Here is a 9514-nt window from a genome sequence, read left to right on the forward strand (position 1 = left end):
ATTGTGCTCGTTGGCACTTTTTTACAAAAGTGAGAGTTAGAAAATGTACCTTGAGCTTGTTAGATGTGAGGGAGTAAATGAGATATTCCATTTTTCTAAGAGCCTAATCCCCACTAGGTATTTCTCATCCTGACTTCCTTTATAATTTTTCTGCTCATTTCTGTGACCATTTTAACTCAAACCCAGAATTTATGTTTCAATACAGAATCAAAACATACAAATAAACTAAATACAACGGTGCACTACAACTAAAATATACAGTTATAAGAAAATATCCTCATAAAAATATTGGCTTCGAGTTGTTAGAATTAACTTTGTGGTTTTCAACAAAAACACAGTTTTTCTATTTGTTAGACAAATCCTGAAAGTATCTGAGTCTTTGAAATAGCAGTACTAAAACAAAGTAAGAATGACCTCTTGTTCCTGTTATTCAACACCACCAACACTACAACCAAAAAAAAAGAAAGAAAAAAAGAAAAAGAAAAGAAAGAGAGAGAATAAGAAAAAAGAAAATTTCTTAGCTGAGAACCAAAATATTTGCCTCAAGAAGACTGCAGTATTTTCACAGAACACGACACAAAGCAGATGTTCAATACCTGTTAGTTGAATCTTCATTTGAATCCAAATCTGAACGGATGGTAGAAAATTTGTGAACTGTAGCACTCATCAATTCTGCCATTTACACAACCTCTTTTGTGACTATTTCCTCAACTGATAAGACTTCATTGATTTAGGTATTAAACCCAATAGAACACTGTTTTTTAATTAAGCACTCAATATATTCGTAGCCTCATATATGTTTTAGAAGATTTGTCTTAATTAGCTTCCCTTTAAATCTCTCTTTTCCTCTCAAACCTCAGACAAGAGTCAGAGTCAGGGTGGAAGCTTTTTCAGGTCAGATCTATTTATAAAGGGCATGGTGTGTTTAAACTTGTGTCATTGGGCCGGGCGCGGTGGCTCAAGCCTGTAATCCCAGCACTTTGGGAGGCCGAGACGGGCGGATCACGAGGTCAGGAGATCGAGACCTTCCTGGCTAACCCGGTGAAACCCCGTCTCTACTAAAAAATACAAAAAACTAGCCGGGCGAGGTGGCGGGCGCCTGTAGTCCCAGCTACTCGGGAGGCTGAGGCAGGAGAATGGCGTGAACCCGGGAGGCGGAGCTTGCAGTGAGCTGAGATCCGGCCACTGCACTCCAGCCTGGGCGACAGAGCGAGACTCTGTCTCAAGAAAAAAAAAAATAAATAAAAAAAAAATAAAAAAAAATAAACTTGTGTCATTGTCAAAACTTGTAGGAAAATGTTCAAATATTTAAAAAGCAAACTAGATCATTTGAAGGGCAAAGAGAAATAGCTTTGATCCATAGATTTTACCAAGAACTATCTGCATGTTGTATTTTGCAGAGCCTGCACATTTATCTGCAGATTATGAAATGTTTTGTGAACACTAAAGCAGAAAACTCCCCAAAGTGGACAATCTTCTGTCTTCCCTTGTTACAACTTCTCTAAGCTGTGATTCTTGTTTCTGTGCTCTTTAGATGTCAGCAGTGGTAAGAATAGACTCTTTACATGGAGGGAGGAGGATCTGACTGAGAACAGGAGAAGCGGCACATGCCATGCTACCCAAAGGGCAGTTTCTGTCTCTCCCCTTCCTTCCTTCCTTCCTTCCTTCCTTCCTTCCTTCCTTCCTTCCTTCCTTCCTTCCTTCCTTCCTTCCTTCCTTCCTCCCTCCCTCCCTCCCTCCCTCCCTCCCTCCCTCTCTCAATCTTTCTCTCTTTCTTCTTCTTCTTTTTTTTTTTTGAGATGGATCTCACACTGTTGCCCAGGCTAAAGCTCAGTGGCATGATCTCGGCTCACTGCAACCTGCGCCTCCTGGGTTCAAGCACTTCTCCCACATCAGCCTCCCGAGTAGCTGGAATTACAGGCCTGCACCACCATGCCCGGCTAATTTTTCTATTTTTAGTGGAGATGGGGTTTTGTCACGTTGGCCAGGCTGGTCTTTAACTTCTGACTTTAAGTGATCTGCCCACCTTGGCCTCCCAAAGTGCTGGGATTCCTGGGATTACAGGCATGAGCCACTGAACTTGGCTGATGACTCCACTTTTTAAATCTCTTTTTTAAAAGAAAAAAAAATTGAGCTCAACTGCATGAAATCCACTTTTTAAATCTCTGTGGAAGTAAGAGTAAGAATACCTATGGGGAAAATCATGGCAGGAAAGGTTAAAACCAAAGGGGCTACTTCCCTTCATCTCTCCACCAAAAACTAAAAACTTCAACAACACTTGAATCAACGGGCTTTGAAATTGACTGATCCTCCATCAGTTCTTTGGGTGAGAAATTGGTCTGGGCCATTTCCTTAGTAGAGTAGATCTACTAAGTTATTTCAAATACAGCAACAATCCAGGACTAGCCCATGTTAGATGACTGTGGCTTTTATAAACTTATTTTGTGTGTGGTAAAATATGCATATCATAGCATTTCCTATTTTAATAATTTTTAAGATACAAGTCAGTGGCATTAATTACATTCATAACAAGTTCATTTAACATATCTTAGTTGAGTGTACGATATAGGGCATGCATACTGTCTGATCTTAAAAACAAAGGTCCCTGGTTTCTTGAAACTTTCTTCATTCTAGCAGAGAGAGGCAGAAAACGAATAGTAAACCTAATAAATAAATAGATTAGGTGGCATGTTAGTAGGTGCCAAAGGCTATGGTTAGGTCCTGGGGCACAGCGTGCCCATTGTCTGAAGGCTTCTGCATCTTTCAAACAGGCCAGAGACCATTGCTTATCTTCTACCTCCAAAGTCCCACTTTCAAAGACTATTAGTGAACTTGGAGAGTTCACTGGTGTATTAGTAGTTCGTTTTCACGCTGCTAATAAAGACATACCCAAAACTGGGAACAAAAAGAGGTTTAACTGGACTTACAGTTCCACATGGCTGGGGAGGCCTCAGAATCACGGCGCGGGGTGAAACGCACTTCTTCCACCGCGGCAGCAACACAGAAATGAGCAAGAAGCAAAAGCGGAAGCCCCTGATAAACCCATCAGATCTCGTGAGACTTATTCACTATCAAGAGAATAGCACGGGAAAGACCAGCCCCCATGATTCAATTACCTCCCCCGGAGTCCCTCCCACAACACTGGGGGATTCTGGGAGATGCAATCGAAGTTGAGATTTGAATGGGGACACAGCCAAACCGTATCAACTGGTTACCTGACTAATTAATAAAGAAAATGTGTTCCTTTGAACTGATCTATACGATAACTAAATATACAACAAACGCTGATGGCAGTTGCGGCTGTCAGTTAAAAAGTGTAAAGGGTCTTGCTACACATAGTGTGTTTTCCCCAGACAATAGTCTTCACTTAGAGAATAAATGTCAAGACACATAATTTAAACAGAAAGCCATGCTTTTTTCCACCAATAATGTGATTTTTTAATAAAAGAAAGAATTATATAGAAATATATACGTTTTGAAAATTCTGTCACCTCAAAACCTAAAGTAGCCAAGGACAGAAGAGATGAGGAATGCAGTGATTTATTATACTCTGCAATGACAATGGAAAAGGGATTTTGAAATGCTTTCTTTTGTCAAGTGCAATGATTCCTATAATATATTGAGCTTCTGCTTAGGCTCTTTCAGGTAGCAAGGAACACATATACTGTAACAGAAGTTTATTATAAGCACATATGTGGAAAGGAAATAATAAGCACATGATTATGAAACTAGACCACACCTTGATCATGATCAAAATTAACATTACCAATGCAGGACAGATGGACATTTGTGCCTCCAGTTGTGATACTTCAAAAAGGACACAACATCACTAATGTAGTATTCCAACCAGAAATGCATAACCTGGGAGAATATCAGGTAATATCAAGTTGAGGGATGGTCAGTAAAGTATCTGACTTGATTTCTTTAAAAATGGCAATGTTATGAAAGACATAACATTGAAAGGCTGAGCAACAGTTCCAGATTAAAGGAGACTGAAGAGTAGCATGACCAACTCTTCACCCGTTCACCTAGGACTGAGTAGTTTCCCAGGATGCAGGACTTTCAGTGCTAAACTGGAGAAGGTCTGGGCAAACAGGGTTATTCTGAATTGATGACTTGATCACCCTGCTGAGGAGACATAATCATTAAATGCAATATGTAAAACATGTGATCCTGGACTGGATCATGGATTGGAGTGAAAAAAAAAAACCACGCTACAAGTACATTATTGGGATAATTCACAGAATTAGAATATCAACTTAATATATGGTGAAGTATACAAAAGATAAAACTTACCATTTTAACTATTTGTAGATGTACAGCTCAGTGGCATTAAATGCATTCACAATATTGTACAACCATCATCACCATCCATCTCCAGAACGTTTTCATCTTTCCATACATGAACTCTATACCTGTCAAATAATAACTCCCCATTTTCTCCTCCTCCCAGCTCCTGGTCACCACCATTCTACTTTCTGTCTCTAGGAGTTTGCCTATTCTAGGTATCTCATGTAGGTGAAATCATATAGTATTTGTCCTTTTATATCCAGTTTATTTCACTTAGCGTAATATTTTCAAGGTCTCTTTATGTTATAGCTTGTGCCAGAATTCCATTCCTTTTTAAGGCTGAATCATTTTCCATTGTATGTACGTATCACTTTTTTTTTTTTTGAGATGAAATCTCACTCTGTCATCCAGGCTGGAGTGCAGTGGCATGATCATGGCTCACTGCAACCTCCACCTCCCAGGTTCAAGTGATTCTCCTGCCTCAGCCTCCCGAGTAGCTGGGATTACAGGTGCTCGCCATCACACCTGGCTCATTTTTGTATTTTTAGTAGAGATGGGGTTTCACCATGTTGGCCAGGCTGGTTTTGAACTCCTGACCTCAGGTGATCTGCCTGCCTCAGCCTCCCAAAGTGCTGGGATTACAGGCGTGAGCCACTGCACCTGGCCACATTTTGTTCATTCAGTCATCTGTTGATGAACATTTGGGTTGTTTCTACCTTTTGGCTGTTGTGAATAGTGCTGCTATGAACATTGGTGTAGAAATGTGGGGTTTAACTTTGAAGTATTATATCAATGTAAAATTTCCTGAATTGGACCTGTGTACCATGACTGTGTAAGAAAATATCTAAGGAAATACACACTGAAATATTAAGAGAAAAAGTGATACATGCATCCTAGTCTCAAATGCTTCAGCAAAAAAACGAGAAAGAGAAAGGAAATGTGGCAAAATGTTAAAAATTGGTGAATCTGGGTAAAGGGTATGAGTACTTTGCAATATTCTTGCAACTTTGCAACTTTTCTGTAACTTAATTTTTGTTTAAGTACAAGAGAAAGGAAGGAAGCAAGGGAGAAATTTAATTTATGATATACGGGCCTTGTGGAGAAAGAAGAATCTATGAAAAGCTGGTCCTCACAGAGGATGCAATGTCATCAGGGGAATGATGCAATGTCATCGGGAAAGATAACGTAGTATTCATCACAGCTTACTTGGGTATCTTGTCCCTATGAACAGAAGTTGGCGACTATACCTATTTCTAGTGCTCTGCTCTTTCAGTTTCCCAACTACTCTCTGCTTCTGCCGCTACCAACCATTCTCCATCCTGTCCTCTCTTCCTCTTGTCTTCAGCTTGCTCGTAGCTTCTATTTTCTTACGGCTTCTACTGCCTCTTCTCTGTGCATGTGTTGACTGCTGCTGCCATATTCCTCCAATCCGGGCAGTTGTTGTGGTATACAGCGTGACAACCTTTGCATAGGAGGGCTGCAACCATGTAACATAAGTGTCTTGCTTGGCCAGTCTAGTCCAACTAAAAGACTATGGTTGGAGCACTAGGTGTGGTTTAGTGAGTTGGTGGTGAGAAAAAGCAAAACTCCAAATCTCCCCTGAGGCATTGTGACCCATGTTTGATTAACCTTGGAAATGTAAGGAAAAAAATAGAAACTGTGTATATGAAAGTTCAGTAGAATTGGAGGAGATAAGATTTCACCGTAGTTTTGGAGAACATTTTAAGGTTGAGTATTGGAAAAATTTGTCTCTCTCTCCCTCCCTCACTTCATTCCTTCCTTTTTCCCCTTATTTCCTTCCACAAAAGTTCATTATGTACAAGGCATTATCATAGAGGCCATGGGGAATCTAAATTGTGTAAGATGTGGTCCCGGCTACAAGAAGCTTATAATCTAGGGTAGTGTATTTTAAACTACAGGCTGCAACCCATTAGTGATTAGTAGATTGTGAAATCAAATCGGTGCATCTGACCAGCGTTTAAAAACACTGAAATTCAATAGAAAGCTCTTACAGTCCATCACACTTAGTCATGGTAAATATTGTTGAATGAATGTTTTTATAGGTGTGTATATGTGTACACAGGATTGTGATATAAAATGTATTTCTGCTGTGGGTTATAGAAAAAATAGTCTGAAAGCCATTGATCCAGTAGACCTTAAGCCTATAGCTTCAGTTATCATCCCAGTGCTGATTTCTATCTCCAGCCTAGAACTTCTTCCTGCTCCACACCCAGCTTTTCAACTCCCAGCTGGACATCTCAAACTAAACATATCCCAAATTGCCCATATCATCTTCCTCCCTAAAATGTTTCCGTTCCCTACATTGAATGTTGGTTAACAACATCCACATCCATCTGGTCATTCAGGACAGAAGCCTGAGAGGTATCTAAAGTGTCTTCTTGTGCGCCTTCTCCACTCATTCTTCACGTTCAATTGGCCAATCTGCCTCTCCTCTCTATCCTTATTAGCACGTTTTGGTTTAGGACCTGTATAATTTATCTCCTAGTTTCCAGCCATAGCTTATTTACTGGTCTCCTTTTCTTCAGTCTTGTTTCCTAACTCCTGTCCAACAAGTCTGTGTCCTACACTTATTCTCAAGTAATCTTTTAAAAATGCTGGGGTGAGTCCGGTGCACTGGCTCACACCTATAAGCCCAGCACTTTGGGAGGTTGAGGCAGGAGGATCACTTGAGCCCAGGAGTTTGAGGCCAGCCTGGGCAACATAGTGAGACCTTGTCTCTACAAATAATATTATTTTAAAATATTAGCCAGGCATGGTGGTGGTTATGTGCCTGTGGTACCAGCTATGCATAAGGCTAAGGCAAAAGGATCGCCTAAGCCCAGGAGGGCTGTGATTGTGGCACAGTACTCCAGCCTAGGCAACAGAGTGAGACCCTGTCTCAATCTAAAAAAAAAAATGCTAACATGACATTTTTTTCTGGTTGAAAAGTCTTTGATGGTTCCCCACTGCTTTGAGAAAAAATGTCCAAACATGAGAGCCAACATCTTTCTTGATCTACTTTTGCTGCCTTCATCAGCCTCAGTGCCTCATCCTCTCTTAGCCTTACCCCTGATTCTAGTGGTACCAACTAGCTCAGGTGCTCTCATATTTCAGGGACTTTGACTCCTGCCTTGAATGTGCTTGCTTTGTTTCTTCACCTGTGTCTAAATCTTACCCCTCTTTCCCAGCACAGCTCTAACGTCACCTGGTCTTGGGACCCTTTCTGACTGCCCTCCAAGGTTCTCCTTGCATCCTAAGCACTCTGCTGTTCTAGCTAACGGCGTGGTCACTGTTGTTTGGGTTGTCTTGATTATGACCTAGTTGCTAGCAAGGACTCTGTTTTGGTCATCTTTATAAAACAAGCAACTAGCCCAGTACTTGACACACTAGGCACTGACCAAACATCTGTTGAAAAAATGAATGAAGATGAAATCTCTCAACAGTTCACTCCTTGATTATAATGATAGTATCAAAAAAATGTTAAATAATTCTTGACAATACTGTTGTTTTCAAAAGTCTTTAGAACTAGAGAGTGACTGCTTGGCTAGATGTGCTTTGTCTCTTTCTGTTTCTATCAGTCCTTTTTCCACCATCCCCTTCTCTGTCTAGTTCCTATGAGACTAAGAGAACATTGCCATCTGCTTATAGGAAACATCCAGGAATTCTCCCACCAACAGATTCCTGTTAAAAAACACACACACAACCAGAAAAGACAAGAAAAGAAGACAAGAATGCAATGTGCATTGTGTTTATTTTATCTTAAACCCACTTTGTTGTTCTTATTGTCTATCTGTATTGTGTTCTGGGCCTTAGGGAGGGATGTCAGGTCCTTTCGTTGCTTACTTTGGATGTAAACATGCCCGGAAGCAGCGGGCCTGGTCCAGAGTGACTTTGAAGGAACCTTTCAGTCCAGACCCCATAATGCAGGGTCCCAAAGTCACCATATGAATTCATTTGCCCCCACAGAACTATCTCAGTTTCCTCTTTATTCTAGGCACTGGGGATATAGTGACAAAGAAAATGTGGCCCCTGTCTGGAGAAGAAAGGGATCATTTGTTTTTTTCCTTTGTATATTCTTCGTTGTCCTGGACTTTTGTTTTCTCAGTGTTTTTTTCTTGACATAAGTGAGAGGTAGCCATTTCTAAGTAATACAGCATTTTTTTTTCTTTTTTTTTTTTTTTACAAAGGGTTCCACCTCTATGTGACCAGGCAGAGCTAGTGTGTGTGTGTGTGTGTGTGTGTGTGTGTGTGTGTGAGAGAGAGAGAGAGAGAGAGAGACCCAGTCTCACTCTGTCACCCAGGCTGAAGTGCAGTGGCGTAATCTTGGTTCACTGCAACCTCCATCTCCCGGGCTCAAGCGATTCTTGTGCCTCAGCCTCCCTAGTAGCTGGGACTACAGGCATGCGCCACCATGCCTGGCTAATTTTTTGAATTTTTAGTAGAGACGGGTTTTCACTATGTTGGCCAGGCTGGTCTCGAACTCCTGACTTCAAGTGATCTGCCTGGCTTAGCCTCCCAAAGTGTTGGGATTACAGGCATGAGCCACTGCGCCCGCCCGACAGAGCTATTCTTATTGCAAAAGTTTGGAGTCCAGAAATGAGAGCCCCAAGGCTCACTATACTACTTATCCGAAATAAACAGATGTGGAGGGAAAATGTTCTCTGGAGTTTTTTCATATGTAACATGGGTGTGATGTTATCTCCTTCACATATGAAGACTCACTGAGCACCCAGCAGAGAGGTGGGTACCCAGGGATGTAACATCCGCTAGATGTAAGCCTTCTTCCTAGTGCATCAGAAAATAGGAGGGACTGAGGCCAGCGTAGAGGAAGGTAGCACATCCCAGTGTTCCCATCACCCATGGTGATGCTGTGGTGTATGACACAGTAGGAGGCACAATGGAGGCATTTTCTTTTTTCAAATGCAATAACTGGCCTAGTTACAAGCTTGGGAATAAAGTCAATGCTGAAGCACTCTTTAAAATGTTGCTTTGGTGATACATAATGAGATGCCTTTCTCTTCTTTGAGGAGAGGTGGAAGCCAGGGTTTAACCATCCAATTAGTCACTTGATCTTAATAGAAAAAAAAAAATGAGTGGGTCCTTTGGGATTTGCTGTGCTTATCTAGGTCATTTCCAGCTTCTAGTCACAGTAAATCAATTCTACACAGCTGGAACATTAGCAACATCTGGATTTCTCAAAAGGTCATGTGTGTGCATCATTAGA

The 9514-nt window shown here is 41.1% G+C and overlaps 1 protein-coding gene across 2 annotated transcripts in view; it reads right to left on the reverse strand.

Moving 5' to 3' along the window:
* Positions 1-880, reverse strand: part of RALGPS2 (Ral GEF with PH domain and SH3 binding motif 2) — a 242347-nt gene extending 241467 nt beyond the window's left edge. For both annotated transcript variants that reach the window (XM_050783529.1, XM_050783520.1), the window contains exon 1: positions 597-880. The gene's annotated coding sequence lies outside the window, so the exon portion shown is untranslated. The remainder of the gene's footprint in view (positions 1-596) is intronic.
* Between the last annotated feature and the right edge of the window lie 8634 nt (positions 881-9514).

The sequence above is a fragment of the Macaca thibetana genome, chromosome 1 (genome assembly GCF_024542745.1).
Source record: "Macaca thibetana thibetana isolate TM-01 chromosome 1, ASM2454274v1, whole genome shotgun sequence".
Classification (NCBI taxonomy): domain Eukaryota; kingdom Metazoa; phylum Chordata; class Mammalia; order Primates; family Cercopithecidae; genus Macaca; species Macaca thibetana.